This window comes from Oryctolagus cuniculus, chromosome 15 (assembly GCF_051225735.1).
Source record: "Oryctolagus cuniculus isolate XC-2025 breed Fujian yellow rabbit chromosome 15, ASM5122573v1, whole genome shotgun sequence".
Lineage (NCBI taxonomy): Eukaryota > Metazoa > Chordata > Mammalia > Lagomorpha > Leporidae > Oryctolagus > Oryctolagus cuniculus.
The window spans coordinates 4958789-4986396 of NC_142881.1; the positions used below are offsets into that span (position 1 = coordinate 4958789).

The 27608-nt window shown below is 49.4% G+C and overlaps 1 long non-coding RNA gene across 1 annotated transcript in view; it reads left to right on the forward strand.

Moving 5' to 3' along the window:
- Window positions 1-27375, forward strand: part of LOC149121896 (uncharacterized) — a 58723-nt gene extending 31348 nt beyond the window's left edge. The window contains exons 3-4 of the long non-coding RNA XR_016221455.1: window positions 14442-14635; window positions 27120-27375. This is a non-coding gene — a long non-coding RNA (uncharacterized LOC149121896). The remainder of the gene's footprint in view (window positions 1-14441; window positions 14636-27119) is intronic.
- Window positions 27376-27608: the final 233 nt, after the last annotated feature.

Consider the following 27608-nt stretch of genomic DNA (forward strand, 5'->3'; position numbering starts at 1 on the left):
TTGCCCGATGCACCCACCGCAGGTGACGCTGGGAAGAAACAGAGACCTTCCGAGACCTCTGATGTCAGGAGGCCCCCGCCTGGGAGGGTGGGGTTGGCCCCATATCGAGCTGGGAAACTCTGTAAAGATACCACAGGGAAGAGCTTTGAGCCTGCGCCCCGGGCGGGGCCCCCTCCCTGCCTCCAGAATGTCGCCACCTGCCTGTGTCTGGGACGCGAGACGCAGGGGGAGTCTACCCTCGGGAAACGGGGAGGGCTCTGGGGCAAGGGTCACTGGATCTCCTGGGGTGAAGCCACCAGGCAACGTGCACGGCCCCTGGGCGCAGAGCTCCGCCCAGCCTGGTAGCACCTTCCTCTTGGACTTGAAAGACCACGAGATAACAGACAAACAGCAGAAAGGAAGGTGAGGAAGGACTCAAGATCATTTCAGCAAAAGCTGACTTAGCTTTCTCAGATCTGGAAACACAGAGCCTGAGAGCGAGGTGCGCCTGGGAAGGCGGCATCCGGGACAGGGACTGAGGGTCCTGGGGCAGCTGGAGTCTGCCGGCCACCAGTGGGGTCGGGGGCTGGATAGTAGAGGGACGATCTCAGAGAGTAGGAAAATAATAAAAGAAGGGACGGCAAAGGTGAGAGCGTGGGAGGAGGAGGTGGATCCCGGAGCCCAGCGTCTGTCCAGTGGGATTTCCAAAGGGAGATAATGGGGCGTGGAGCCGTCGAAGGTGCAACAGGTCTTCAGGAAGTTTTTGGGAAACTTGTCTTGTGAAAAAACCGTGCGTGGATTTTGAGAAGTTTTGCACCACAGTAAGCTTATCTTTTAGTTCCGTTTCCCCGCAAGCTTTTGAAGCAGCCCTCCTGTGACGGCAGAGTCTGGGCTCAGGCTACACACCCTCCTGATGAGAGGCCCACGTAGAACAGAGCGAGGGTGGCGCCGTGCTCGCTGGTGGCTCGCCACACGCCGGGCGCTGTTGCAAAGGCCGGGATTGTTTATCTCCCAGATCCGCACAATCCTCCGATAGGAGCGGCGGTCTCGCCTCACTGGAAGAGGCGCAGTGGGGTTAACTTTCGTGTTGGAGATGACACACAAGAGGTGACACTGCCGGCTCCTGGCTTCGGATCGTCCCAGCCCCGGCTACTGTGGCCATTTAGGGAGTGAACCTGCAGGTGGACGATCTCTCTCTCTCTCTCTGTTTGCCTTTCAAATAAATACATCTTTAAAAAAGCCAGGATGGCAAACACAGCGAGAGCATCTTACAGTGTGCAGAGAGGAAAACAGGACGCCCACAAAGGAGTGGAAGTCAGAAAGCTCAGATTTAGCAAGGGCGCTGCTGGGAGCCTGAAGACGGGGGAGACACCTACATGGTTCTGAGAGATGATGGTCTTCGGGGCAGGAGCCTTCCAGCCACGCTCTTGGTCAAGTGCAAGGTCGAATCAGGACGTTTCAGACGTGTGAGGCCTCAGAGAATTTACTTCCCAAGTAGGCTTTGGAGGACGTTATTGGAGATAGGTTCCAAGACATGGCAGTTGGGGAAACTTGGAATCTGGGAGGTAGGTGGAGGGAGTGCCAGGTCGGGGGCCAGCGGCAGCAAGGGTCAGAGGGCAGGAGGGGCTTCACTCGGGGGTGGGGGCGTGTCGGGCTAAAGCAGGCTCCCTGAGTGAATGTGGGGAACAGACAACTCCGTGGAGGGGACAGAGAGCAGCAAGGGCACCGTTTTCAGGAACAGGAGAAACCGCGGGGCTGCCTGGCTGGTGTTGCAGTCCCCGACGGTGGGAATGGTGCTGGGGGGGTGTGGGCAAGGACACGAGCTCCAGACTCTGCATTCGCTTAAGAAAAGTTACAGTGGCTTCTGATTGAAAAACACTTTTGTGGCTTTTTTGGGAAAAAGTAGAAAGTCTGGCAGCTCTGGATGGAGCGCACTGCTGCCGATGCTTTGTGGGAGCCGCCCCTGTCCCCATCTCGTGTCCCTCGGTCCCGTGCAGGTTGTGTGTGTGACCTGCTGGAGTCGCCTCTGTACTCTCAGCTTGTGTGGAAGCTCCCAGAGCTGAAGGAGCGACTCTTGGGTGCCCAGGCTGAGGGTGCTGTCTGCTGGGGTCCTCGCGGTTCCCGGGCAGCGTCTTCCTGAGTCCCACTGTCTTTAGAAAGCCCCAAGGCACGGATTATAGGACGGGATTAGCAGGGACTTAGCGAAATCTCACTTTAAGAGGCTCAGCTTGCAGGCCTGTGCATTTGAGCCTGATTGTCTTAGCAGGAGTCGTCTGCAGCAAGTACACGGCCCCTCCGTTCTGCTCCCAGGAGCCCCCCCACCCCGAGCAAATCCCCCAGGGCGTTGAGGACAATATCTCTCGTCCCATCACAGCGTAGTCAGCGGGAGCGATGAAAAGTGTGTTTCATGCCCCCAGCAGTTGGCACTCTGATTTACGTCAAGTGCCACACAGATCTCCGACCTCACGGTGTGCCGTGCAAAGGATGATTGTCATTCCCCGAAGAGGAGCGAGAACTCGGGGGGCCGCAGATCAAGGGGGTCCTGGCAGTGAACAGAGCACTAGGGATCCCTCCTTGTTGAGAGAGCGAGTGCGTCTGTGTGCACAGAAAAGCGCTGTAGGGAGCCGGTTCTGCCGGAGTCTCCACCTGGAGATGTTGGTGGCTAAGAGCCAGCGTGCTAATTTCTGCTCCTTTCAGGTCCTTTATCAAGGACGCCAGGAGCGTCTCAGACTAGAGGCAATTTCGACGTCCTTTTCAAAACCGCCTACCCTTCTTCAATAACTGTATTGCAACCAACCACCACGTGGGTGTACTTTTCTTTAGTGTCGAGTGCAGAAGAAACCTGACGGCTGGTGATTGGAATCCGCAGCCAACAGTGACTTGGTGAGAGGCAGAGAGGGGAGTGCCTCCAATTACACCATGCCCTCAGAAAGACTTACTTATTTTAAAGAGTTAGATTGGTCTTCCGTCTACTGGCTCACTGCACAGATGGCCACAATGGTCTGGGCTGAGCCAGGAGCTTCATCCAGGTCCCCGACGTGGCCATTTTCCTTTGCTTTACCCAGGCCGTTAGCAGGGAGCTGGATTGGATGTGGAGTAGATGAGACGTGAACAGGCACTCGTATGGGGTGCTGGTGTCACAGGTGGTGGCTTTACCTGTTATGCCATAATGCCAGTCCCAATATCATACATTTTTGGCACATTTCCTGACCCAATGGGAGCTCAAGAAATATAAACAAGTGATACACAATGCACAAGCTTAACAAGACAGGGTTGTTAAGCTTAATGTGTCTCAAATGAACTTTTCTGCAATTGTAACTTGTGATGGTTTTTTTCTTAGAATTTATTTGAGAAGAGAGGGGGAGGGAGAAAGAGATAGTGAGAAAGGAAAGGAGGGGGAGAGAGAGAGAAACACACACTTGCTCCCCTCTGCTGGTCCATCTCCAGATGCCTGTAATCGCTGGGGCTGGGCAAGCAGAAGCCGGAAGCCTGGAGCCAAATCCAGGTTTCCCACGTGTGTGTTAGGGACCTGCGTACTTGACCCAACTGCTGCCTCCCAGGGCACACGTTAGCGGGAAGATGGAATGTGGAACAGAGTTGGGACTCAAACCCCAGCACTCCCTTAGAGGATACGGGTGAGTGGCCTCTTGACCACCAGGCCAAGTGCTCGCCTCGTGTCTGGCTTAGTGTCTTAGCTGATGGCTGGGCATGCCCACAGCTTAGGCCCTACGCAGGAGGCTTCCCTGTGTGCGACCCGTGATTGTCGAGGTGGGAAGGATGGGTCTCCCTAAGACTGAGCTGTGTTTCGGAACTGGCTCTCCCTCAGACCTGTGTCCTGAGCCACCTTGAAGATGCCAGAGTAGAAGGCAAAGCCGAGTGAAGCCATTCTGATTTACTAGCATCTGTCCAGTTCTGTTCTGAGGCGCTGCCTGGGAGCCTGTGTGTGGACAGAATGGAGAGGTGGCATGAATCTGTTCAGCCCCGTGTCTCCAGGCATTCCGTGAAAATGCTTTAGCCCTGACTGACGCGATCTTCAAGCAACTTTAAGTGGGGGGTCCTTGGGTATTCCGATCCGAGGACCTGGAGATGAGGCCAGGAAGTAGCAATGCCAGGGTCCCGGGGTCCCGGGGGTCAGGGTGTCGCCAGGGGCTGAGTGACTTGGTAAGCAAGTACATTTGCACCACTCTTCTCATGGAAGAAAGCCCTGGCGGGGAGAGGAATTTGAGTCCTGGTCCTCAGTGTGAAAGCCCAGGGCAGGGGCACCACTCGTAGAGTGGAACATCTGGCCACAGCATGGCCGGTGTGGATGCTTTGTGCACACACCCTCGGCACCCTCTCAGGAGAGGTTCAGGTGCACCCTGGGACCCAAGAGGGCAACGAAGGCTGAAGATGGCTGAAACATTGGGGTCAGAGGGTCAGAATGATTGGAGTAAGGTAGGGTGGTGCAGCCCTGCCCCGCCCCTGCCCCTCCCCCCTCCCCCCTACCCATTCTCCTCTGAACTGCTGGGATCTGGAGGATAGCAGCTTTGGAGGGAGGAGGAAGGGGGGCGGGGCAAAGGCAAGGGCTTGTTCTCATTCCTCCCCAGAAGCGGGAGGGAGTCGCATCTCCAGGAAGACTCGGCCCCCAGCCAGGGGCACCTGCCCCACGTCCCCGGGGCTCGAGGACGCGATTCCTCCCAAGCCTCCTCCACTCCCGCCTGCTTCGTCCACACCTCACGACTGGGCTTCAGAGCAGTGCTGGGGAGTGGGACTCCCTTTCTCGGAGTCCAGGCCCGAGGCGGCTTTTCTGCACCCTGTCGCCCACCAGACCGTGGAGGTGGACGTCTGCGCTTTTGCCTGACCAGTTCTGGCCTTTCCGTTTTGTTCATGCTTTCTAATGGCGATCAAATGCCTGAGGGTGGCTTGTGAAGCTTGGAGGGACTTGGGCCATCTCAGGGCAGAGGTGGCAGGTGGACAGAGTCCCTTGGGAAAAGAAACAGGGTTCGCCACTTGGCTTTTTTTTTTTTTTTTTTTTAGAAAATGCAGGTTATTTAGAAGAGTTGCAGGACAACATTTGTAATTAGTCATTACAACAAGCTTAAGAAGCAATTATTTCTAACAACATGTCTATATAACAGAACTCTCATCTGTCAGACACACATTGTAATTGCTCCTGCTAGAACTTGTCATGATGAGCCTACAAAGTGCATTGTCAGCCTTGTGAGGGGATAGCGGCCCTGTCACGGCTGCCTGGGGTGTCGTCGTCATCATCCTCACTGCTTTTGCAATTGAGGAGGTGAGTGGTGCAGTGGGCACTGGGTTTGCTTTAAGTCACCCACCTATTCAATTACAGAATCACGCTTGCTTTGTCAATCTTTTTTTTTTTTTTTTAAGATTTAATTTATTTAAAAGGCAGAGTTAGAGGGGGAGAGGGGCGGAGAGAGGGAGAGGTCTTCCATCTGCTGGTTTATTCCCCAAATGGCTGCAATGGTCAGGGCTGGGCCAGGCCAAAGCCAGGAGCTTCATCAGGTCTCCAGTGTGGGTGCAGGGGCCCAAGCACTTGGGCCATCGTCCACTGCTTTTTCCCAGGTGCATGAGAAGGGCGCTGGATCAGAAGCAGAGCAGCCGGGACTCACACTGGTGCCGACAGGGGATGTCGGCATTGCAGGTGGTGGCTTAAGCATTATGCCACAGCGTCGGCCCCTGCTACTTCAGTCTTAAAATGTTTATTTTAAAAAGATTTATTTATTTGAAAATTTGAGTTACACAGAGAGAAGAAGAGGCAGAGAGAGAGGTCTTCCATCCACTGGTTCACTCCCCAACTGGCCACAACAGCCGGAGCTGCGCCAATCCAAAGACAGGAGCCAGGAGCTTCTTCCAGATCTCCCATGCGGGTGCAGAGGCCCAAGGACTTGGACCATCTTCTACTGCTTTCCCAGGCCGTAGCAGAGAGCTGAATCAGAAGCGGAGTAGCTGGGACTTGAACTGGCGCCCATATGGGATGCTGCACTGCAGATGGTGGCCCCACCTGCTAAGCCACAGCGGCGGTCCCTTAAGCTGTTTTCTAAAAAGCCTCGCAGATTTGAGGAATAACTGGACTAGAAGCCAGGAATCCTGATCCCAAGCTGGGTGGGCTCCTGAGAAGCCGTGTGGTCCTGTGGAAGGAGCTGGACCAGGTGGTCTCTATCCCCTTGTGAGTCTCTAAGTCAGGAGGACGTGGAGCAGTCACTATGCTTTCTGTCTGTCCCTTCCTGAACCTGCTTTTCCAAGGTGACTCTAGGTGGTCACAGCCTCAGGGTCCCCTTTCCCCCAGTGGGCTGTTTCCTTTCACAGTCAAACACACACATCATGTGTTCGTCAAGGTGATGGGTGCAAGTAAGGCCTTGGACGTGGTAGGAACTGTGTAGAAACAGAAAATGAGGGACGTGGGGCTGGCACTGTGGCATAGGGGTAAAGCTGCCACCTGCCACACTGGCGTCCCATATGGGTCTGGTACGATTCCTGGCTGCTCCCCTTCCAATCCAGCTCCCTGCTAATGTGCCTGTGAAGGCAGTAGAAGATGGCGCAAGTGCTTGGGTTCCTGCCACCCACGTGGGAGACCCACAAGAGGCTCCTGGCTCCTGGCTTTGCACTGGCCCAGTTCTGGCCATTGTAACCATCTGGGGAGTGAACCAGCAGTTGGAAGATTCTCATTCTCTCTCTCTCTCTCTCTGCCTCTCAAAGAAAGAGAGAGAGGGAGAGAGAAAGAGAGAGAGGGAGAGAGAGGGAGAGAGAAAGAAAATGAAAGACACACACATTTAGGAACACAGCGGGGACGCAACAGCACCTCTGGGAAGCGGTCACTGCCGTGGGAACCCCAGCCCAGGAGACGTCTGCCTCGGTGCCCTGGGGCCCCGTGTGTCTTCCTTGGCATCCAGATGACACCGCCCTGGTGCTGAGACATTGGGAGGAGTGTTTCGAACGGTCCCCTGGAAAGCACTTGCTAGTCTAGTAACCTGGGAGAGGGCGTCTACCTCGGAAGCCGCCTGCGATGCCCTCCGTCCACCCCGGGCCAGCTCTTCGAGGCCAGGCTTGCTGCTTCAGTTCCTTTATGTGGATTGCGAGGAGCTCTTGGGCTCCATGTCCTGCCCGTGCTCAGAAGAAAGTGTTGGCCGGAAAGGAAAACTTTGGGGGAATCTCACCCTGGGAGGGCAGAGAAATGTAGGATCCTCGCATGATGACATGGCTTTGCTGTGTGCATGCGTGTTGGCTGTGTAGGGTCGCTGTGTGTCTGTGTAGCCCCTCTGTGTGTCTGCGTGTTGGCTGTGTAGCTCCTTTGTGTGTCTGTGTTGGCTGTGTAGCCCCTCTGTGTGTCTGTGTTGGCTGTGTAGCCCCTCTGTGTGTCTGCGTGTTGGCTGTGTAGCCCCTCTGTGTGTCTGTGTGTTGGCTGTGTAGTCCCTCTGTGTGTCTGTGTTGGCTGTGTAGCTCCTCTGTGTGTCTGCGTGTTGGCTGTGTAGCCCCTCTGTGTGTCTGCGTGTTGGCTGTGTAGCCCCTCTGTGTGTCTGCATGCTGGCTGTGTAGCCCCTCTGTGTGTCTGCGTGTTGGCTGTGTAGCCCCTCTGTGTGTCTGCGTGTTGGCTGTGTAGCTCCTCTGTGTGTCTGCATGTTGGCTGTGTGTAGCTCCTCTGTGTGTCTGTGTTGGCTGTGTAGCCCCTCTGTGTGTCTGTGTGTCTGTATAGCTCCTCTGTGTGTCTATGTGTTGGCTGTGTAGCTTTGCTGTGCATCTGTGTATTGGCTGTGTAGCCCCTCTGTGTGTCTGTGTGTTGGCTGTGTAGCCCCTCTGTGTGTCTGTGTTGGCTGTGTAGCTCCTCTGTGTGTCTGCGTGTTGTCTGTCATTTCTATCACATTTACATAAAAATGCTAAGAGTAGAAAGGAAGTTCTTTATTTTTATGAAGTTACTATGGCTTCAGCGGTTGCTTTGTTAAAACTGGAGTGCCTATTTTTTTAACCATATAGTATTGATTTTTATCTTGATATCTACTGCTGAATATTTAGAAAATCCAATGAAACTCTAGGACAGAAGAAAGATTTACATGTTTCTGATTATTAATCTACTTAATTGAGTGAAAAAACATAGTGAGATTTACCCAATCTATTTTTTTCCTTTACCATAATGAGCTACAGTGATTTCTTAAAATAGAAGATAAACATCTCCTAATGGAGTGTGTAGATGATGGTGCGTGTAATAGGGGGCCGTCAGGGACCCAGGCCGAGAACAACAGGTGGACTTCCAGGAAGAAAGCATCACCGTCTAGATCTAGTTCTGTCCGTTTCTCACGCTGTAAAACCACTCGACTGGCAAGAGAGGCGCTCACAAGTTCACGGTCCTGTGCCTGCACTGGGATTCAACGTGGTGATCACTCTGGCAAGGCCAAGTGCCAGCAGTGAGTCCTGATGGGGAGGCCGGCAGCCCCAGCCTGCGTGCCCCTACGTGCGGTGCCAGTGCACGCTCCGTGAGCACCACGCTAATCCAGGGCAGCTTCATGCTTCTCTGCCCAGTTCTCCTCCTCTAGTCTCTAGGTACAAGCGTGGTGCGAAGAACGGCGTTGGCACTCGGGCTGTCTGCTGTCTGCCGACCGGTGATGGCCTTGCTGCGCTTCTTTCCTTTCTCCTGCAAAGCCCCTGGTCGCTCCCTGCACGCCCGTGTGAGCACCCCTCCAGCCCCCATCATCCCGAGTTCAGGCTTGTGTGGGCTCTCACCCAAGCTCACCCGTTCCGTAGCACCTTGGAGCACCCTGTTGACAGGGAAGTTTCTAGAAGCCAAAGACGTCCAGGTGAATGTGATTAACCTCCCTCCATGGAGCTCAGAATCTACTGAGTTTTTAGTTTTTCCTTTTACAGGCGTGACATGCAGGAAAATAAAGATGGTGCATGCTTGTTTTGAAAATCGCACTCTAGAAGCATATAAATTCCAACGGGAAGCCTTCTCTATTCCCTTGGACACCTCTGTATATATGCCCGGGTACACATACCTTACATTATTTTATGATGTTTAGCAGCTTTCTGGTTGAATCTTAGATGCCTTACCACTCAGTAGCGGCAGGCCCACCTGATTCGCTTGCTCTTGCGCTGTGTAACATTTCAGTATATGAATAATTGCTGCAAAGATCAATACACGAGTGGGATGGTAAAAATGTATTTATGCATTCATTCAGCAAACATTTTTGTGTGCCTCCCACAGGCGCAACACTGTTTTTGCTACTGGGGATAAATATGCAAACAAAACAACATCCTCATTGGAAAGGAAGTAACAGCCCGGCAGGGAGAGAAGCGATAAAGGGACACAATTAAAGAATGTCAGCCTTGAGCGGGTTGGGTCGTGTAGAGCCCTGTAAGTCAGCGTAAGGACCTTGAAAGGTTTTCGGCAAAGAGCAATTTGAGGTGCTGAGAAGGCTTGGGGAGGGGTGGCTCTCAGGTCAAGCAGGGGCTGGGAGGAAGCTGCTACAGCGACCTGGGGGAGAGGTGTGGATGCTTGGTCCCCGGCGTTAGTGACTGAGCTGGTGAGCAGGGCTGGGCCGTGGCTGGAGTTTGAAGGAAGAGCTGACGGCATCTGCCGAGTGATTGGACACGGGGCAGGAGAGAGAGAGAAGACAGAAGACTGGCTTGGGGTCCCAGCCACGGGAGGGGTGGGGCTGCCATCCAAGGGGAGGGTAGACAGGGCAGAGGGAGCAGAGGAAATCAGGATTTAGATTCCAGATATCGTGAGTCCAAGATGCCGTTGTCCGTGCAGGTGAAGAGGATAGACAGACAGCGGGAGGCATGAGTCTGGTGTCCTGGGCACACGTCTGGGCGGAGTCAGCCGCTGCAGGTGGCAGGTGGTCTTGCCCAGGAGTGAGGACACACAGAGGAGAGAGGCTGAGGATTCGCACGTCGGGAAGTAAAGGGGAGGAAGCAGAGGGGCCTGGGGAGGAGCAGCAGGGAGCACGGACGAGCAGGGAGAGAGAAGGCAGGGGTGCAGTCGGGGCCTTGTTTCTAGAGGGGGAATGGCCGACCGGGCGGGGCTGGATGCGGACTGAGACTCTGGCCAGGGCTGCAGCAGCCTCAAGGTCATTGGTGACCTTGAAGGAATCCTGGGGGAAGGCCTCCGGGAACGCATGTGGCAGCAGAGGTGAGGTGGGGAAGTGACCCCTGCCGTGCAGGTGGCCGTGGGTATGAGTTTTGTCGCACAGAGTGTGACGTCGAGAGTTGGATGTTGGATGTTGCTGGACTATGCGCGTGCCTCGTATCTGCAAGCACAGGTAGGGTATTGCGTTCTGCCGGTAGCTTACACAGATCTAGACCCCAGTCAGACGGTCGACCAGATACGAGAGAATTCCCACACCGACACAGTTCACACCAGACAGCACTGGTGGCAGCTGACGAAACTGAACCACGGCATCAAGCCTAGCAGTGGAAAGGTGCATCATCATGGTCCCCAGGGGCCTGCCCTCTAAGTGGTCTTTAAAACATGTCCTCCCTCGGGGCAGGCAATGTGGAGCACTAGGTTACTCCTCCGCCTGCGGCACTGGCATCCCATATGGGCGCCGGGTACTAGTCCAGGTTGCTCCTCTTCTGGTCCAGCTCTCTGCTGTGGCCCGGGAGTGCAGTGGAGGATGGCCCAAGTCCTTGGGCCTGCACCCGCATGGGAGACCAGGAGGAAGCACCTGGCTCCTGGCCTCAGATCAGCTTAGCTCTGGCTGTTGCGGCCATCTGGAGAGTGAACCAACGGAATGAAGACCTCTCTCTCTCTCTCTCTCTCTCTCTCTCTCTCTCTCTCCCTCTCTCCCTCCCTCCCTCCCTCCCTCCCTCCCTCCCTCTCTCTCTCCCTCCCTCCCTCCCTCCCTCTCTCTCTCCCTCCCTCCCTCTCTCTCTCCCTCTCTCCCTCCCTCCCTCCCTCCCTCCCTCCCCCCCCCCTCTCTCTCTCTAACTCTAACTCTAACTCTAACTCTAACTCTGTCAAATAAATAAACAAATCTTTAAAAAAAACATTTCCCCCGAAGCTCAGGGACCTTCCCCTGCCCCACACCCCTTCAGGACTGGTGTGTTTGAAGGAGGAAATGACCCCGCGGGAGGGGCAGCAGGTCAGAGCTGGCTTCCACGGCCCCCCACTCATTATGCACCAGCGAGCATCCCTAGGAGGCTCCACCTGCACTCTGGCTTTCATTTTTTTTTTTTGGAAGATTTATTTATTTATTTGAAAGGCAGAGTTACAGAGAGAGGGAAAGAAAGAGAGAGAGGGATTGAGAGAGATCTTCTTTCTGATGGTTCACTCCCCAGATAGCCCAGCCCTGGCTAAAGCCAGGAGTCAGGAACTCCATCTGGGTCTCTCACATGGGTGGCAGGGGCCCAAGCCTTGGGCCATCTGCTGCTGCTTTCCCAGGCTCTGGGAGCTGCAGGGATGCGGAGCAGCCGAGACTCGAACCAGCACTCAGAGTGGAGGTGGGCAGCTGCTGAGCCCACTGCGCTGCCGCACCGGCCCCTGGTCCCCCCTCCTGGAGCCTCACTTTCTCAGCTGCCCTCCAAGCGGCTGCCTGGCGGCTCCCCCGAGCACCCTGCTCTGAGTGCGCCACCGCTCTCCTCTGCTTCACGGGACCCAGTGACCCCACGTCCAGTCCAAGCAGTTCTGACACCGTGGTGGTGGTTCCCAGTGCTGCCCGGCCACCCTGCCCTAAACAGGCCCTGTCTGTGTTTCATGAGCACGTGGCTCCTCTCACGGATGCTGGGCCTGCACCCAGGGTGGCCGGCACCTTGAGTTTATTTCTTAGTTCCCAGGAAGCCTCACGGGGGCGTCTTTGGGGGGTCTCCCCTCACAGTGTTTCTTCTCTCCACACTGTTCATTCTTGGATCCTGGGGTCTCCAAACCAGGCGCCCGATTCTGCGTCCTGCATCCTGAGGCTCTCACTCAGCAGGTGCTGTGGCTTGATCATGTTCTGTGGGCTCTATTCAGGCCGGAAGCGGCAGGCCCAGGTGTGCTCTCCTTGGTCTGTCCCTGCAGCGCCTGGCACGTGGCTGAGAGCGCAGAACGGTGCCTGTCGTGGAGCTCCGAGCTCTTGCGTATTACATAATGCATCCCAAACTGTGTCTGAAGTGGGTGCTTTTAGCTACAGTGGAGGAGATCCTTGGCCAAGGTCAAACATTTGGAGACAGTGGGGGTGGAATGTGAGTGGGCAGCTGTTAGCCGCCCTCCACTGTCGCAGGCAGACCTCCTGAATGAATGAATGATCGAATGAATGAATGAGTAAGTGAACTGCACAGAGGGTCCGTGATTGGAAAGCGCGAGTGCGTCATGCAGATCATCTCTTCCTGGGAAGACACGTGAACAGAACGGGGGTGGGAGGGGTGGGGCGGGGAGCTCTCTGCTAAATTGGGACCAAGGGCCCCTGAGACACCAGAGCTCCAGAGGCACATCCCACAGACTTGCGTAGAGCGTCAGGTGTTTGCACCTGGATACAGCGTCTTCATATTGCAGGAATCAGTAGCCTGGAAGTGAGTTTTTCAAAAGGCTTCCTGAAAAGTCACTGTCATTCGGGGAGGGGGGGGGTCTGCTGCGTCTGACGTGGTGATAATGAATAAGTAAAATCTGCAGCTCGCTCTGTGTTCCAACCTCCCAGACTGCAAGTTATCAAACACTTAAAACCTTGGTCTCAAATTAACTTCAAGATAACACTGAAATGCACAGTGTCCTTTATCCTGATAAGAAGTGCAGTGAATGACTTTAAATTAGAGTCCACTGCACGTGCTCTGAGTGTGTTAAGGAAGTCTGAAATCTGTATGCCTGGCCCAGCCTCTGCTTGTTCCCTGCAATCGAGGGGGACCTGATGCTTGTTAAACAATGCTCGGGACAAAACAGCAGCCTGATCTCCTAACACTGGCACCAGGCGAGGCGGGCGGCAGCTCGGCCCGCCCAGCCCATCTGTGAGGCTGCCAGCTGCCTTTCAGATCTCTGGTGGAGCAGTTTCCTAAAGCTTGCCTTCTGCGGGGTAGCCCTGTAGCTGCACAGCCCTGGCCGGGTGGATCTGCTGCTCACCCACGGGCACCCTGGGAGTCGGCCAGCCTGGGATGGACGTCACCTTTCACAAGTTGGGAAACCGAGGCACAGACCGATCGAGTGGCCCACAGATCTGTGCGCTGTTCTGCGGAACTGTTACATCAGGCCTGGGGGTTTGTTTTTGGAGGTTGATTTGATGCTACCTTTAAAAATTAAAATATGTGCAACATTTGACGTGGGGTCCTGCTACATGCCCTGATGTGGGAAGGTATTCCCGGGATATTGTTGGAAGGGGAAAAGGCAGGCTGCAGGCAGATTCGTCCAGGATTTCTGTGATGATGAACCCTCCAGATGTTTGCACGCAGAGATGGCTGTTTGCAAATTCAGGGGAAAGAGATGCACAGCAGTGATTGGCAGGGACCCAGCTGGGAGGCCACGAGGAGGAAGGTCTCGCGCAGGCCACTCCCTCTGTTGTCTCTGCCTCTAGCAGGTGCAGTGTCGGCAGAGGGCTGGCGACGATGGCTTCGGCTCTCAGCCGCAGCACTGTGGGACTTGGTTCTTTGATGTAGTGAGTGTTGCAACATGAGGGACAAAGCGATTAGAAGAGCCGTTTTTTTCCCAGCTGGAACAAGCACTCTTGTTTCAAAAGCGACTTTGAAGAGGTTTTTGGACATTCCCCAAACTTTAGTTAGATGGGGAGCGTGCACAGCGGAGCCGTCAGCAGTGCCGAGGGGGTCCTGGCCTCTGCCTCCTGCATGTCCACAGACAGCTGCTCTACGTGGACATGCTCTCGATGTCACCACGTGTTCCTGACACGTTTTCGTGGCCCTGGCTATGATTGAAGTGTGGCTGGGCACACTTTCATGGCCTGTCTGAAACATCTGTGGGATTTGTAATAAGGACTGGGTTATGTTGCCAAGAAAAGGCTTTCCCTATCCCTGTTTTAACTCCAGAGAAAGCTTTGGCTGTGTTACCCGGTGCAAAGAAGTCTTGGGCTTCATGAGCGAGACGCGAGTGTAGACGTTGCCCAGAGGTCAGCTGGCTCCCCTCCTCCTCCTCCCCTCCTCCTCCGGCCTGGAGGCTTTGGGGAGTTCTAGTGCTCAGAGTGCATTGGACCTTGTTTTCCTACCCGTTGAGCACATTTGGGCTGCAGCTTACGTCTTACTATTTCCCTTGGGAAAAAGACCAGGTATGCGCAGAGCTGGCTCGGCCACTCTGGGAGTTGCAGTCTCGGGCCGGGGGCTGGCGAGTGGCTGGTGTGGGATTCTTGCCTTTGCTCAACATGTCTGATGCTGTAGGATTTGAAGATGGGAGAGGGAGGGCTGGTGGGTGGGAGGTCATCCATCCACTGGCTCACTCCCCAAATGGCCTCAATGGCAAGAGTTGGGCTAATCTGAAGCCAGGAGCTTCCCCCAGGTCCCCCATGCAGGTGTGGGGGCCTAAGGATTACTTGGGCCAACTCTGACTACCTTTTCAGGTCATAGCAGACAGCTGGATTGGAAGTGGAGCATCTGGGACTTGAACCAGTGCCCGTATGGGATGCCGGCACTGTAGGCGGTGGCTTTATCTGCCACACCACAGCGTAAGCCCCTTGGGATTTTCTGTTTGCCAAATGTCATCGTGGGATCACCTCTCTTCTTGAGCACCTTCATGATGGTGGCAGGGCACCTGGTAAGAACAGTCTCTCTATTTTGCTGATAAAATACACCGCGTGCAGGGGTATTTCCAAATCTGTGCGCATTGTGCACAGCAGAACCAGTGCTCAGAACACCACGTTCCCCCAGTGCACACTGCTCTTCCAGTTCTTGGCTGGCATTGGTTTGAGTTTCTTAGCAAAAAAGGAAATGTCTTTTTTCTCTTTTAATTTAAGTGATACAAGTTTCATATATACAGATTTAGGACCATAGTGATACTTCCCACCCTATCCTCCCTCCCCACCATGCTCCAACCCTTCTTCCTCCTCCCTCTCCATTCCCATTCTTAATTCTACAAAGATCTACTTTGAGTTTACTTAATGATTGTAAAGTTAACCCTACACTAAGTAAAAGAGGTCAAAAGATAATATGAAAAAAAAAAAACACAACACTGTTCCTCAACAGAAGAGACAAAGGCTACAAATAATCATCAAATCTCCAAATGTGCATTTCACTCCAATACATTACATTTTAGGTACTCTTAGTTACCCTTGACCAGGGAAAACACATATCTTTTTGGATATGGCTTATTTCATTTAGTATAATGGTTTCCAGTTGTATCTGTTCTGTTGCAAAAGACAGAATTTCGTTTATTTTTACAGCTGAGTTGTACTCCATAGTGTTTATATACCATAATTTCTTTATCCAACCAACAGTTAATGGACATCTGGGTTATTCCATGTCTTAGCTATTATGAATTGAGCTGCAGGGAATATTGGGGTACCCATAACCCTTTCATGTGTTGATTTCTTTTGGTTTGGGTAAATTATCAGGAGTGGGATGGCTGGATCATATGGTAGGTCTATAATGAGATTCCTGAGGTATCTCCATACTGTCTTCCTCAGTGGCTGCACCAGTTCATATTCTCATCAACAGTGGATTAGTGCCCTTTTTCCTCACATCCTCACCAGCATTTGTGGTTTGTTGATTTCTGTATGAAAGCCATTTTCACTGGGGTGAGGTAAAACCTCATTGTGGTTTTGATTTGTGTTTCCCTGATGGCTAGTGATCCTGAACATTTTTTCATGTGTCTGTTGGCTGTTTGAATTTCTTCTCTTGAAAAATGCCTGTTCAAATCCTTTGCCCATTTCTTAACTAGATTGTTTCCTTGTTGCTGAATTTCTTAAGCTCTTTATAGATTCTGGATATTAATCCTATATCAGTAGCGTAGTTTGCAAATATTTTATCTCATTCTGTCAGTTGCATGTACATCTTGCTGAGTATTTCTTTTGCAGTGCAGAAGCTTCTCAGCTTGAAGTAATTCCGTTTGTCAATTTTGGTTGTGATTGCCTGTGCTTCTGGAGTCTTTTTGAAGAAGGCTTTGCCTCTGCCAATGTCTTGCAGTTTCTCCAATATTCTCTAGTAATTTGATGGTATTGGTCATAGATTTAGGTCTTTGATCCATTTTTATTTTTGTGTCAGGTGTAAGGTAGGGGGGTAGTTTCATACTTTTGCATGCAGAAATATAGTTTTCCAAGCAACATTTGTTGAAGAGCCTGTCCTTGCTCCAGGGATTGCTGTTAGCTCTTTTATCAAAGATAAGTTGGTTGTAGACGTGTGGATTGATTTCTGGAGTTTCTGTTCTATTCCATTGGTCTACATGTCTGCTTTTGTACCAGTACCAGCCTGTTTTGGTTATAACTGCCCTGTAGTACATCTTAAAATCTGGTATTTTCATGCCTCCAGCTTTGTTTTTGTTGTATAAGATTGCTTTAGATATTTGGAGTCTCTTGTGTTTCCACATGAACTTTAGCATCATTTTTTCTAGATCTGAGAAGAATGTCATTGGTATTTGATAGAGATAGCATTGAATCTACCAATTGCTTTTTGTGTTCTGGACATTTTGATGATATTGATTCCTCCAATCCATGAACATGGAAGATTTTTCCATTTTTTATGTCTTCTACTTCTTTCTTTAATGTTTTGTAATTTTTATCATACAGATCTTTTTTAAAAACTTTTATTTAGTAAATATAAATTTCCAAAGTACAGTTTATGGATTACAATGGCTTCCCCCCCACCATAATTTTCCTCCCACTCGCACCCCTCCCATCTCCTGCTCCCTCTCCCATTCCATTCACATCAAGATTCATTTTCAATTATCTTTATATACAGAAGATCGATTTGGTATATATTAATTAAAGATTTCAACAGTTTGCACCCACACAGAACATAAAGTGTAAAATACTGTTTCAGTATTCGTTATAGCATTAATTCACATTGAACAACACATTAAGGGCAGAGTTCCTACATGAGGAGAAAGTACACAGTGACTCCTGTTGTTGACTTAACAATTTGACACTCTTGTTTATGGTGTCAGTAATCTCCCTAGGCTCTAGGAAGTTCTCTCCTCCATTCAGAGAAATCTTTCATTTAGTTTTAGTTTTTTTTTTTTTTTTTTGCCAGAGTGTCTTGGCTTTCCATGCCTAAAATACTCTCATGGGCTCTTCAGCCAGATCCGAATGCCTTAAGGGCTGATTCTGAGGCCAGAGTGCTGTTTAGGGCATCTGCCATTCTATGAGTCTGCTGTGATCATACAGATCTTTGACAACTTTGATTAAATTTATTCCAAGGTATTCAATGTTTTTGTAGCTATTGTGAATGTCATTGATCTTAAAAGTTCTTCCTCAAACAGTGTATTGTCTGTGTATATAAAGGCTATTGATTTTTGTGTTTTAATCTTGTATCTTGCCACTTTACCAAACTCTTTTATGAGTTCCAATAGTCTCAGTGGAGTCTTTTGGATCCCCTATATATAGAATCATGTCACCTGCAAAAAGGTATAATTTGACTTCTCCTTTCCAATTTGTATTCCTTTGGTTTCTTTTTCTTGCCTAATGGCTGTAGCTAAAACATCCAGGGTTATATTAAATGACAATAGTGAGAATGGGCATCCTTGTCTGGTTTCAGATGTTAGGCAGAACGCTTCCAGCTTTTCCCCCATTCAATAGGATGCTGGTCATGGGTTTGTCATAAGTTCCCTTGATTGTATTGAGGAATGTTTCTTCTAAACCCCATTTTCTTAGAGTTTTCAAAATGAAAAGTGTTATATTTTATCAAATGCTTTCTCTGCAGCTATTGAGATAACCATATGGATTTTATTCTTCAGTTTGTTACTTTGATGTATCACATTTATTGATTTGTGAATGTTGAACTAACCCTGCATACCAGGGGTAAATCCCACTTGGTCCAGGTGAATGATCTTTCTGATGTGTTGTTGGATTCAAGTGGCTAATATTTTGTGGAGGAGTTTTGCATCTATGTTCATCAGGGAAATTGGTTTATTATATCTTTTTGTGGTTTAGGAATTAAGGCAATGCAGACTTCATAGAAGGAGTTTGGGAAGCCTCCCTCCCTTTCAGTTTTTTTTTTTTGAATAGCTTGAGAAAATATGGGAATTAGCTCTTCTTTAAATGTCTGGTAGAATTCAGCATTGAAGCCATCTGGTCCAGGGCTTTTCTTTGTTGGGAGGGTCTTTATTACTGATTCAATTTCTGTCTTGGTTATTGGTCTGTTTAGGTTTTCTGTGTCTTCATGACTCAATTTAGGTAGATTGTATGTGTCCAGGAATCTATCCATTACTCTTAGGTTTCCCAATTTGTTGGCATACAGCTCTTTGTAGTAATTCCTAATGATTCCTTTTATTTCTGTGTTATCTGTTACATTTCCCTTTTCATCTATTATTTTCTTGATTTTGGTCTTTTCCCTCTTTTTTTTTCTTTTTGGTAAGTTTATTTTTTCAAAAAACCCACTCCTAATTTCACTGTTCTTTTGTATTTTTTGTTTAAATTTGTTCTCTAATTTTTTTTGACAGGCAGAGTGGACAGTGAGAGAGAGACAGAGAGAAAGGTCTTCCTTTGCTGTTGGTTCACCCTCCAATGGCCGCTGCGGCCGGCGTGCTGTGGCCGGCACACTGCGCTGATCCGAAGCCAGGAGCCAGGTGTTTCTCCTGGTCTCCCATGCGGGTGCAGGGCCCAAGCACTTGGGCCATCCTCCACTGTACTCCCTGGCCACAGCAGAGAGCTGGCCTGGAAGAGGGGCAACCGGGACAGAATCTGGCACCCTGACCGGGACTAGAACTGGGTGTGCTGGCACCTCAGGTGGAGGATTAGCCTAGTGAGCCATGGCGCCAGCCTGTTATCTAATTTTAATTATTTCTTTCCTCCTACTAATTTGGATTTTTTTTAGGTTCTTGCCATAAATTGATAGTTCATTTATTTGGTGCCTTTCCAATTTCTTGATGTAGGTACCAAGTGCTATAAACTTCCCTCTTAACACTGCTTTTGCTGTGTCCCATAAGTTTTGATTTGTTGTATTATAATTTTCATTCGTTTCCAGAAATTTTTTGATTTCTCTTTTGATTTCTTCTGTGACCCACTGTTTATTCAGGAACATGTTGTTCAGTCTCTGTGTGTTTGCATATGATCTAGAGATTCTTGAGTTGTTGATTTCCAGCTTCATTCCATTGTGGTCAAAGATAACATGGTATGATTTCAATGTTTTTGTATTTGCTGAGACTTGCTTTATGGCCTAGCGTATGGTGAGTCCTAGAGAAAGTTCCATGCTCTCGTGAGAAGAATGTGTGTTTTGCAACTGTGGGATGGAAAGTTCTGTAGCTATCTGTGAGATCCATTTGATCTATGGTGTCGATTAATTCTGTTTCTTTGTTGATTCCCTGTCCATTGATGAAAGTGGGATGCTGAAGTCCCCTGTTACTATTGTATTGGAGTCTGTATCTCCCTTTAAATGCATTAACATTAACCAGGTGCCCTGTAATTGCGTGCACATACATTTATTACAGTCTCATCTTCCTATTGAATTGATTCCTTGATCATTACATAGTGCCCTTCTTCATCCCTTTTAACAGTTTTTGTGTTAATGTCTATTTTGTCTGATATTAGAATGGCTGCACCTGCCCTTTTTTGCTTTCCATTAGCATGGAATATCTATTTCATGCTTTCACTTTCAATCTGCATATATCTTTTGGTAGATGTGTTTCTTATAGGCAGCAGATAGATGGGTCTTGTTTTTTAATCTATTCAGCCAGTCTGTATCTTTTAACTGAAGAGTTGAGGCCATTTACATTCAAAGTGACTATTGATAAGTAACAAGTTGGCCCTGTTATATTTCCATAAATATTCCTATTTTTCACTTTGGATTTTTTTTGTACTTTCACTGGGAGATTTTCTGTCTTCACATTCTTTCTTTTTCTTTTTCTTTTTTGACAGGCAGAGTGGACAGTGAGAGAGAGAGACAGAGAGAAAGGTGTTCCTTTGCTGTTGGTTCACCCTCCAATGGCCGGCGTGGCTGGCACACTGGCCGGCACGCTGTGGCCGGCATACCATGCTGATCTGAAGCCAGGAGCCAGGTGCTTATCCTGGTCTCCTAAGGGGTGCAGGGCCCAAGCACTTGGGCCATCCTCCACTGCACTCCCTGGCCACAGCAGAGAGCTGGCCTGGAAGAGGGGCAACCGGACAGAATCTGGCGCCCCTACCAGGACTAGAACCCTGTGTGCTGGCACCGCTAGGTGGAGGATTAGCCTAGTGAGCTGCGGTGCTGGCTCCTCACATTCTTTCATAATGATGGCTATCTTTCTTTGTGTGTAGCACATCCTTAAGCATCTTTCATTAGGCTGGACGAGTGGTAACACATTCTTTCAATCATCTCTGTTTGTTATGGAAGGTCTTTATTTCACCTTCATTCATAAATGTGACCTTTGCAGGGTACAGTATTCTGGGTTGACAGATTTTCTCTCTCTCTTTCTTAAAAGATTTACTTATCCACCTGAAAGAGTTACACAGAGAGAGGAGGAGAGGCAGAGAGAGAGAGAGAGAGGGAGAGAGGGAGAGAGGGAGAGAGGGAGAGAGGGAGAGAGGGAGAGAGAGGGAGAGGGAGAGAGAGAGAGAGGTCCTCCATCCGCTGGTTCATTCCCAAATTGGCCACAACGGCCAGAGCTACGCTGATCTGAAGCCAGGAGCCAGAGGTTTCCTCCAGGTCTCCCACATGCCCCAAGGACTTGGGCCATCCTCCACTGCTTTTCCAGGCCACAGCAGAGAGCTGGATTGGAAGTGGAGCAGCCAGGACTGGAACCGGTGCCCATATGGTACGCCGGCACTGCAGGCAGCAGCCCTACCCATTATACCACAGCACTGGCCCCAGTTTTTTTTCTTAACACTTGGAATATATCTTACCATTCTCTTCTAGCCCGTAGAGTTTCTGATGAGAAGTCTGCTGTGGGTCAAATTGAGATCCTCTGAAAGTAATCTGGAGTTTCCCTCGTGCACACTTCAGAATTCCTTGTTTTACTGTTGAAAGTTTGGCTGTAATGTGTCGTGGTGAAGATCTTTTCTGGTTATGTCTATTATGAGTTCTATGTGCTTCCTGTACTTGGATGTTCCTTTCTTTCTCCAAATTGGAGAAATTTTCTGTAATTATTTCACTACATAGGCCTTCTAGTCCATTCTCTGCTTCCACAACTTCTGGAACTCCTAAGACTCATCTGTTGGGTTGTTTGATAGTATCCTATAAATCTCCAGCACAGTTTTTATGTTTTCTAATTATTTCTCCTCCTCTCCTCCTCCTCTTCTTCTTCCTCCTCCTCCTCCTCCTCTTCTTACTCCTCCTCTTCCTCTTCTTCCTCATCATCTTCATCTGACTGAAAGGGATCCAGAGATAAGTCTTCTAGCTCGAATATTCTTTCATCTGCCTCACCAAGTCTGTTGTTAAGCTTTTCCACCTTTTTTATTTGACCTGTTGAATTCTTCATTTCTTATATGTTGATTTCTCTTGAAGATCTCCATTTCATGGGAAAAATTTTCATTCATGTAATGTTTGGATTTCTTTAATTTGTAGATTTGCTTCTGATTACTTCTATGAAATCCTATGATCAGTTTTTTGAATTCCATTTCTGGCATTTCATCGACCTCTTCATTTTCACATTCTAATATTGAACTATTGTTGTGTTCCTTTGAGGGGGGTCATGATGTCATCCTTATTCTTGTTTCTTGAACTTCTGCATTTTTTAGGCATTTGTGAAGTTAGTTGTCAGTTTTCTCCTCTGATGGCTTTTGTCTTTGAACCATGCCTCTGTGGCTTAGAGGAATGTCTGCACTTCCAGTGAATACAAAGGGGTGTGTGCTGGTGTGGCCAGGGAGCTCTGGCCAGAGTTCCATGGCGGGGTGGGTCTGCAGGGTATCACCCAAGTTGTGGTCGATCTCCCCTTGTTAGCAGAAGGAGGGGAACGGTCGTCTCTGTTGGTGTCATCACCCCAACACCCCATCACCTCCTCTCCTCCACACTGAGCAGTGCTGGGTGTTGGTGCCTGGTGGTTTCAACAATCATCCGTGCCACCGTATGAACTGCACAAATGACCTGTGCAGTCCTCACTCTGAGCGCGGATCCCTCTGCAATGATCCGCCCGGGCAACCGCGGAGCTCTGAGCGTGTGGAGCTGTCCCCAGGGATTGCGCAGAGACCAGCTACACGCCGCACCGTCTCGTGCAGCCACCGAGTCTCCACAGTCTCAACACAGGCTGCACCACAGCAGGGGGCAGAGGTTCCGCTCTGCTCGGAATCTCTGGATCACACGCGTACACAAGAGCCACGGGCTGAATGCTGCCCTCTCCCTGCTGCCGCCAGTACTGATGAGAAGGCGGTGTCCTGTCCCTGCCGTTGCTGTGCGCACACACACAGGCTTCCGCAGCTGCCACCCAAGCCCAAAATGGTGCCACCCTCTCTCAGCTGGGCAGCAGGCTCTGTTGTGGAAAGGATGGGGTAAAAATAAAACATGCCCCCATTTTTAAAATAAAGATTTATTTATTTATTTATTTGAAAGAGTTACAGAAAGGCAGAGGCAGAGAGAGAGAGAAAGAGAGAAAGAGAGAGAGAGAGAAAGAGAGAAAAAGAGAGAGAGAGAGAGAAAAAGAGAGAGAAAGAGAAAGTCTTCCATCTGCTGGTTCACTCTCCAATGGCTGCAAGGCCAGAGCTCGGCCTATCCAAAGCCAGGAGCCAGGAGCCGGGAGCTTCTTCTGGGTCTCCCATGTGGGTCAGAGGCCTAAAGACTTGGGCCATCTTCTGCTTTCCCAGGCCGTAGCAGAGAGCTGGATTGCACGTGGAGCAGCCGGGTCTCAAACCGGCGCCCATGTGGGATGCCAGCACTGCAGGCGGCGGCTTTACCTGCTACGCCATGGCACTGGCCCCAGATGTGCCCCTCTTACTTGCACTGAGTCCACGGCTAACTGCTAAGGGCTCCAGGCCGGATCCACGCCATGCTCTCCCTTCGGTGTTGTCACCACGGGCTGCTGCAGGCTGGTCCCACCTCCGACTCCAAACTGCGGCCCTCTCCGGCTCTCGGCTGCTCTGCTGTGTGTCGTGTTCGTGTTCGTGCTGTGCGTCTGAACTTTCCACACAGGTCCACTGGGTTTGTCTTCCTTTTGTAGAATTCCCAGAGAGGTTTCCTCTCTCATTCTCCCGAGAGTGCCCTTCCTACACTCCCCTCCCCTCCACCCCCGCTATCTATACCTAGCCTAGCGCAGTATGTCATTCCCTATTCCGCCATCTTGGAGTCCAAAGGGACAGTTACATATGTGCAGCCATGCAGAATAGTCATACTGGTTATGTGACAAATCCCCTCCAATGTTAGTGGCTCAGCGCGTTTCTTATTGCACAGGTTTTGAGATCAGGAATGCGGGAGCAGCCTGGCTGGTTCTGCTTGGAGCTTCTCGTGAGGTTGCAGTCTAGACTGTAGACGGCTAAGGCTCCGCCGGGCGGGGGAGCTTAACTCACACGGCCTTGGGCTGGAGGCCTCAGGCCCTCGCCGCGGGTCTGCTCCCGAAAAGGCCACTGGTTTACTTCACTGTGAACGTAAGCCCGGGACAACAACGCCTCTATGACCCAGGCTCCGAAGTCTCCCTGTGCTGCTGGTACTTTAATTTGTCGGTTCAGCCCCCACTCAGAAGGAGAGGATGATGTCCTGCCTTTGAAGAGAGTGCCAAAGAATCGTATAGACACAGTGGAAACCACTACATCATCATTTATGCTCCTGTCTCTCTCACCGACATTATTTTTGAAGGGTCCGTTCATGGTTTCTCTGTTGTGCAGATGGCTCATTTCCAAGGCGGCAATGGAGTCTGTCTTACACTTGTATCATCATCGACTCACTTGCTCTACTGAAATGGACATTTGGATCATGTTCCATTCAGAGCCATCATGAAAAGACAGCATTATGAAAAATCTATCTGTATTTAATAAAAATATGTGGCATCTCTTTTGAATATTTAATTCAAAATGAAATTGCTAATCATATAAAATCCCTGTTATATATGTTCAGCATTGGAAGCATCGGCCAGATAATTTCCCAGTTTAGGTAACAATTTATAGTCTCACATGCAGTAGATGAGTGTTCCAGTTGTTCCACATCCTTGGTGTTGCCTTTTCCACTGTAGCCATCTCAGTGGCTGAGTGTTTGTGCACTCGCGTTGCGTTAATTTGTCTTCCCCACCTGCTGGTGAAAACTGAGCACATTTGCACGCCTACACTTCTTATCTGCTTGGGTGTTCTTCGTTGTGGAGTTCCCGTTCAGATCAGTTAGATCGTCTTTCATCGTACTGATCCATGGACATTCTTCACCCATTCTGGACACGCGTCCTTGGGCAGCTCTGTGTTGCCGTGTCCTCCCCGTGTCCTCTCCCGCGTCCTCCCCGCGTCCTCCCCGCGTCCTCCCCCGCGTCCTCCCCCGCGTCCTCCCCGTGTCCTCCCCGTGTCCTCCCCCACGTCCTCCCTGCATCCTCCCCGTGTCCTCCCTGCGTCCTCCCCCGTGTCCTCCCCACGTCCTCCCTGTGTCCTCCCCCGCGTCCTCCCCGTGTCCTCCCCCGTGTCCTCCCCCGTGTCCTCTCCCATGTCCTCCCCGTGTCCTCCCCGTGTCCTCTCCCGTGTCCTCTCCCGTGTCCTCCCCTGTGTCCTCCCTGTGTCCTCCCTGTGTCCTCCCCGTGTTCTCTCCCGCGTCCTCTCCCGTGTCCTCCCCCGTGTCCTCTCCCGTGTCCTCCCCGTGTCCTCTCCCGTGTCCTCCCCCGTGTCCTCTCCCACTGAGTAACTCACCCTTTCGTTCTTTTAGTGTTGTCTGTTGACGTCACAGAAGTTTTAAAATTTTAGTGCAGCCAATTTATCAATTTCCCGTTGGCTTCTAGTGGTTTTGTGTTCTCTTAAATCTTTTCCTAGAGCAATCACAGTAATATCACCCTGTGCTTTTTACCAGAAGCCTTGTCTTCGGCATTTTGTGTAGACTCTATCTGGAAACGTCGTTGGTTCATGGCAGGAGACAGGAATTCTTCCTCCTCCTCCTCTGCGTGTTCATATGCGGCTGACCTGGCAGGCCGCCATTATTTTCCAAATACACAGCAGGCTCCTAACAGGCGTCTCTGCACGTATGGGTTTGGTACTGGATTCTGTCATCTTCCTTTGGCCCACTCGTCCATCTTTTTGGCAGCACCACACTCTAAATTATTGCTTTGTGCTAGACTTAGCGTCTGGGCACGTGAGTCTACTACCTTTGTTCTTCCGAAGGACTTGCTTGGGTTATTCCTGGTCCTTGGCATTTTTATACAGTTTAGATTCAGCTAGCTAGTGTTCCCAGAGAGTGCTAGGATTGTGATTGAGATTACATTAAATAAGATTAATTTGGAGAATTGACAACTCTATAATATTGAGCCTTTTATCTTATGAAATTAGAATTTAGTTCTTGTTTATGTAATGTAACTAAATACGGTTTTAAATTTTCCTGTGTAGCTTTTCACATTTAGAAATGGTTTATTCATAGCATAGAAGTTGTATGATGCTATTATGAAAATAATTTTAAAAATACTTATTTGAAAGAGTGCCTCAATTTTTCAATTTCATTTTATCCCTTTATTTCTCATATATGGGAATAAATTGTGTTTTGTGTATTTACCTTCCATCCAACAACCTTCTAGATCTGTTCATTAATTGTACCCATGGGTTCTCTTGTGTATTTCCCACGTGCATGTCAGTCCTCTTGCATTTTCACTGCTTTTCTGGCCTTATTTTGTATCCATAAACTCTGGTATAAAATTAATGAAGTAGTGAGAGAAGACATTTTTATCTTGTTTTCCATCTCAAGGGGAATTTTTAATAATTCCCCATTTAACATGGTGTTTGTAGACAATCTGTCAAAGAAGGTAATTTTATATTACTAATTTGCTGGCGTTCTTCATAAATGGTTGTTGAACTTTCAGAAACAGCTGTGTCAAGTTAAAACTCATGTGTTACGCCATTCACAGTAACCTGTGGTACATGTTGTGAACACACGAAGAAGAACTTTGAAGTAATGAAAAGGAGATGAGATGCTGATCACTGCAATTTAATCAGTGGGCGTAGTGCACACTGCACCCCATGAGCATGTATACTTACTAGACGTCAATCATTTAAAAATGGTCAAGGAGATGGAAATGCTGACTAAGCAGATTTGACCACTGCACATAGAATACATGTATTGAATTACCACACTGTACCCTGTAAAAAAGTACAGTTTATATATATAGTATGTATATTTGTATTTTAAGTATACATTTTAACTTCCACATATGAGAGAGAACATCTGATTTATTTCACTTGATGTAATTATGTCCAATTTCATCTATTTTGCTGCAGATGTCAGCAAAATAATACTGTGTTGTGCATATATATAAACTACATTTTCTTTATCCATTCATCCATGGATGGACAATTAGGTTAATTCCACATGTTGGCTATTGTAAATAATGCTGCAATAAACATGGTGTGCAGGTATCTCTTGGATTTGAATTACCCTGATGGCAAGTGAAATCGAGCATTTTTTTCTTGTATTTATTGGCCATGTGCATGTCTTCCTTTGAGAAATGTGTATTCAGATCCTTTGCCCATTTCTAAATTGGATTGCTTTGCTGTTAACTGTTTTGTGTTTCTTATACATTCTGGATGTTAACCCTTTGTCAGATGTAAAGTTTGCTACGTTTTCTCCCGTCTGTCGGTTGTCTGTTCCTCTGTTGTACTTAGTGGTTCGTGGAGGCTGGGCAGGGGTGGGGAGAGGTGAGAAGAGGAGGTTGGGGGGTTGGTTGGAGGTGATGGTTCTGTTGGTCCCAGCACGGTGAGAGGGAACATAGTTCACACAAAGGGGTGTGGTTTGTGAAGAGTGGAAGGGGGTGCTGGCAGGCTCCCAGCACCAAGACAAGTTAGTGAAGTGGAGAGGCCAACAGCCTGCTGTGGTTGGCTAACCTGGGTGCGTCTGTTGACATCTTGCACTGTACCTCATGAAAATGCACAGATAATACATGTTAATCCAAAATTTGAAAAATTTGGTGTGCAATGTTATGCATGTCATCATTTTTATTAGTTCACGTAGAAACCACTGCAATCAACACACACAGCGACTCCTGCCTCAGATGCCCTGTGCGGTCTCTCTCGTCACAGGCTCCCAGCTCCTGAAGTCTGCAGACCTGTGATGGTCGTTCTGTTCTCGTGGGAGTGCCACACACACGGGACCCCGCAGTGCAGCTGGCGTTGAATTCCTGCCTCAGCTGGAGTGAGCTTGTCCTTTTTCTCCCTTACTCTGTAGTGGCTGATTTCATTGTTATTTAATGTTAATCCAACCTTCCAACCTGCAACAAACTTTACTTACGTCTTGTGACATGTGATCCGTTTATGCAAAGATACCAAGAATAGCTCATGGAACAAAGAAATTAAAACATAAGTTTATTTCCGCGAAAAAACATTTTGAAGTCCCTATGTGTTTTTTCATAACACATATTTCTATGAACTTTTAAAAGATCCCACCTATGCTCTGGCTCTAGTTTGCTAATATTTTGTCTAAGAATTTTGGATCTAAACTCATGTGAGAGATTGGTGCTGGGGTTTTCCTGTCCAGTAATGTTCTTCTCAGGTGTTGGTGTCAAGTAATGT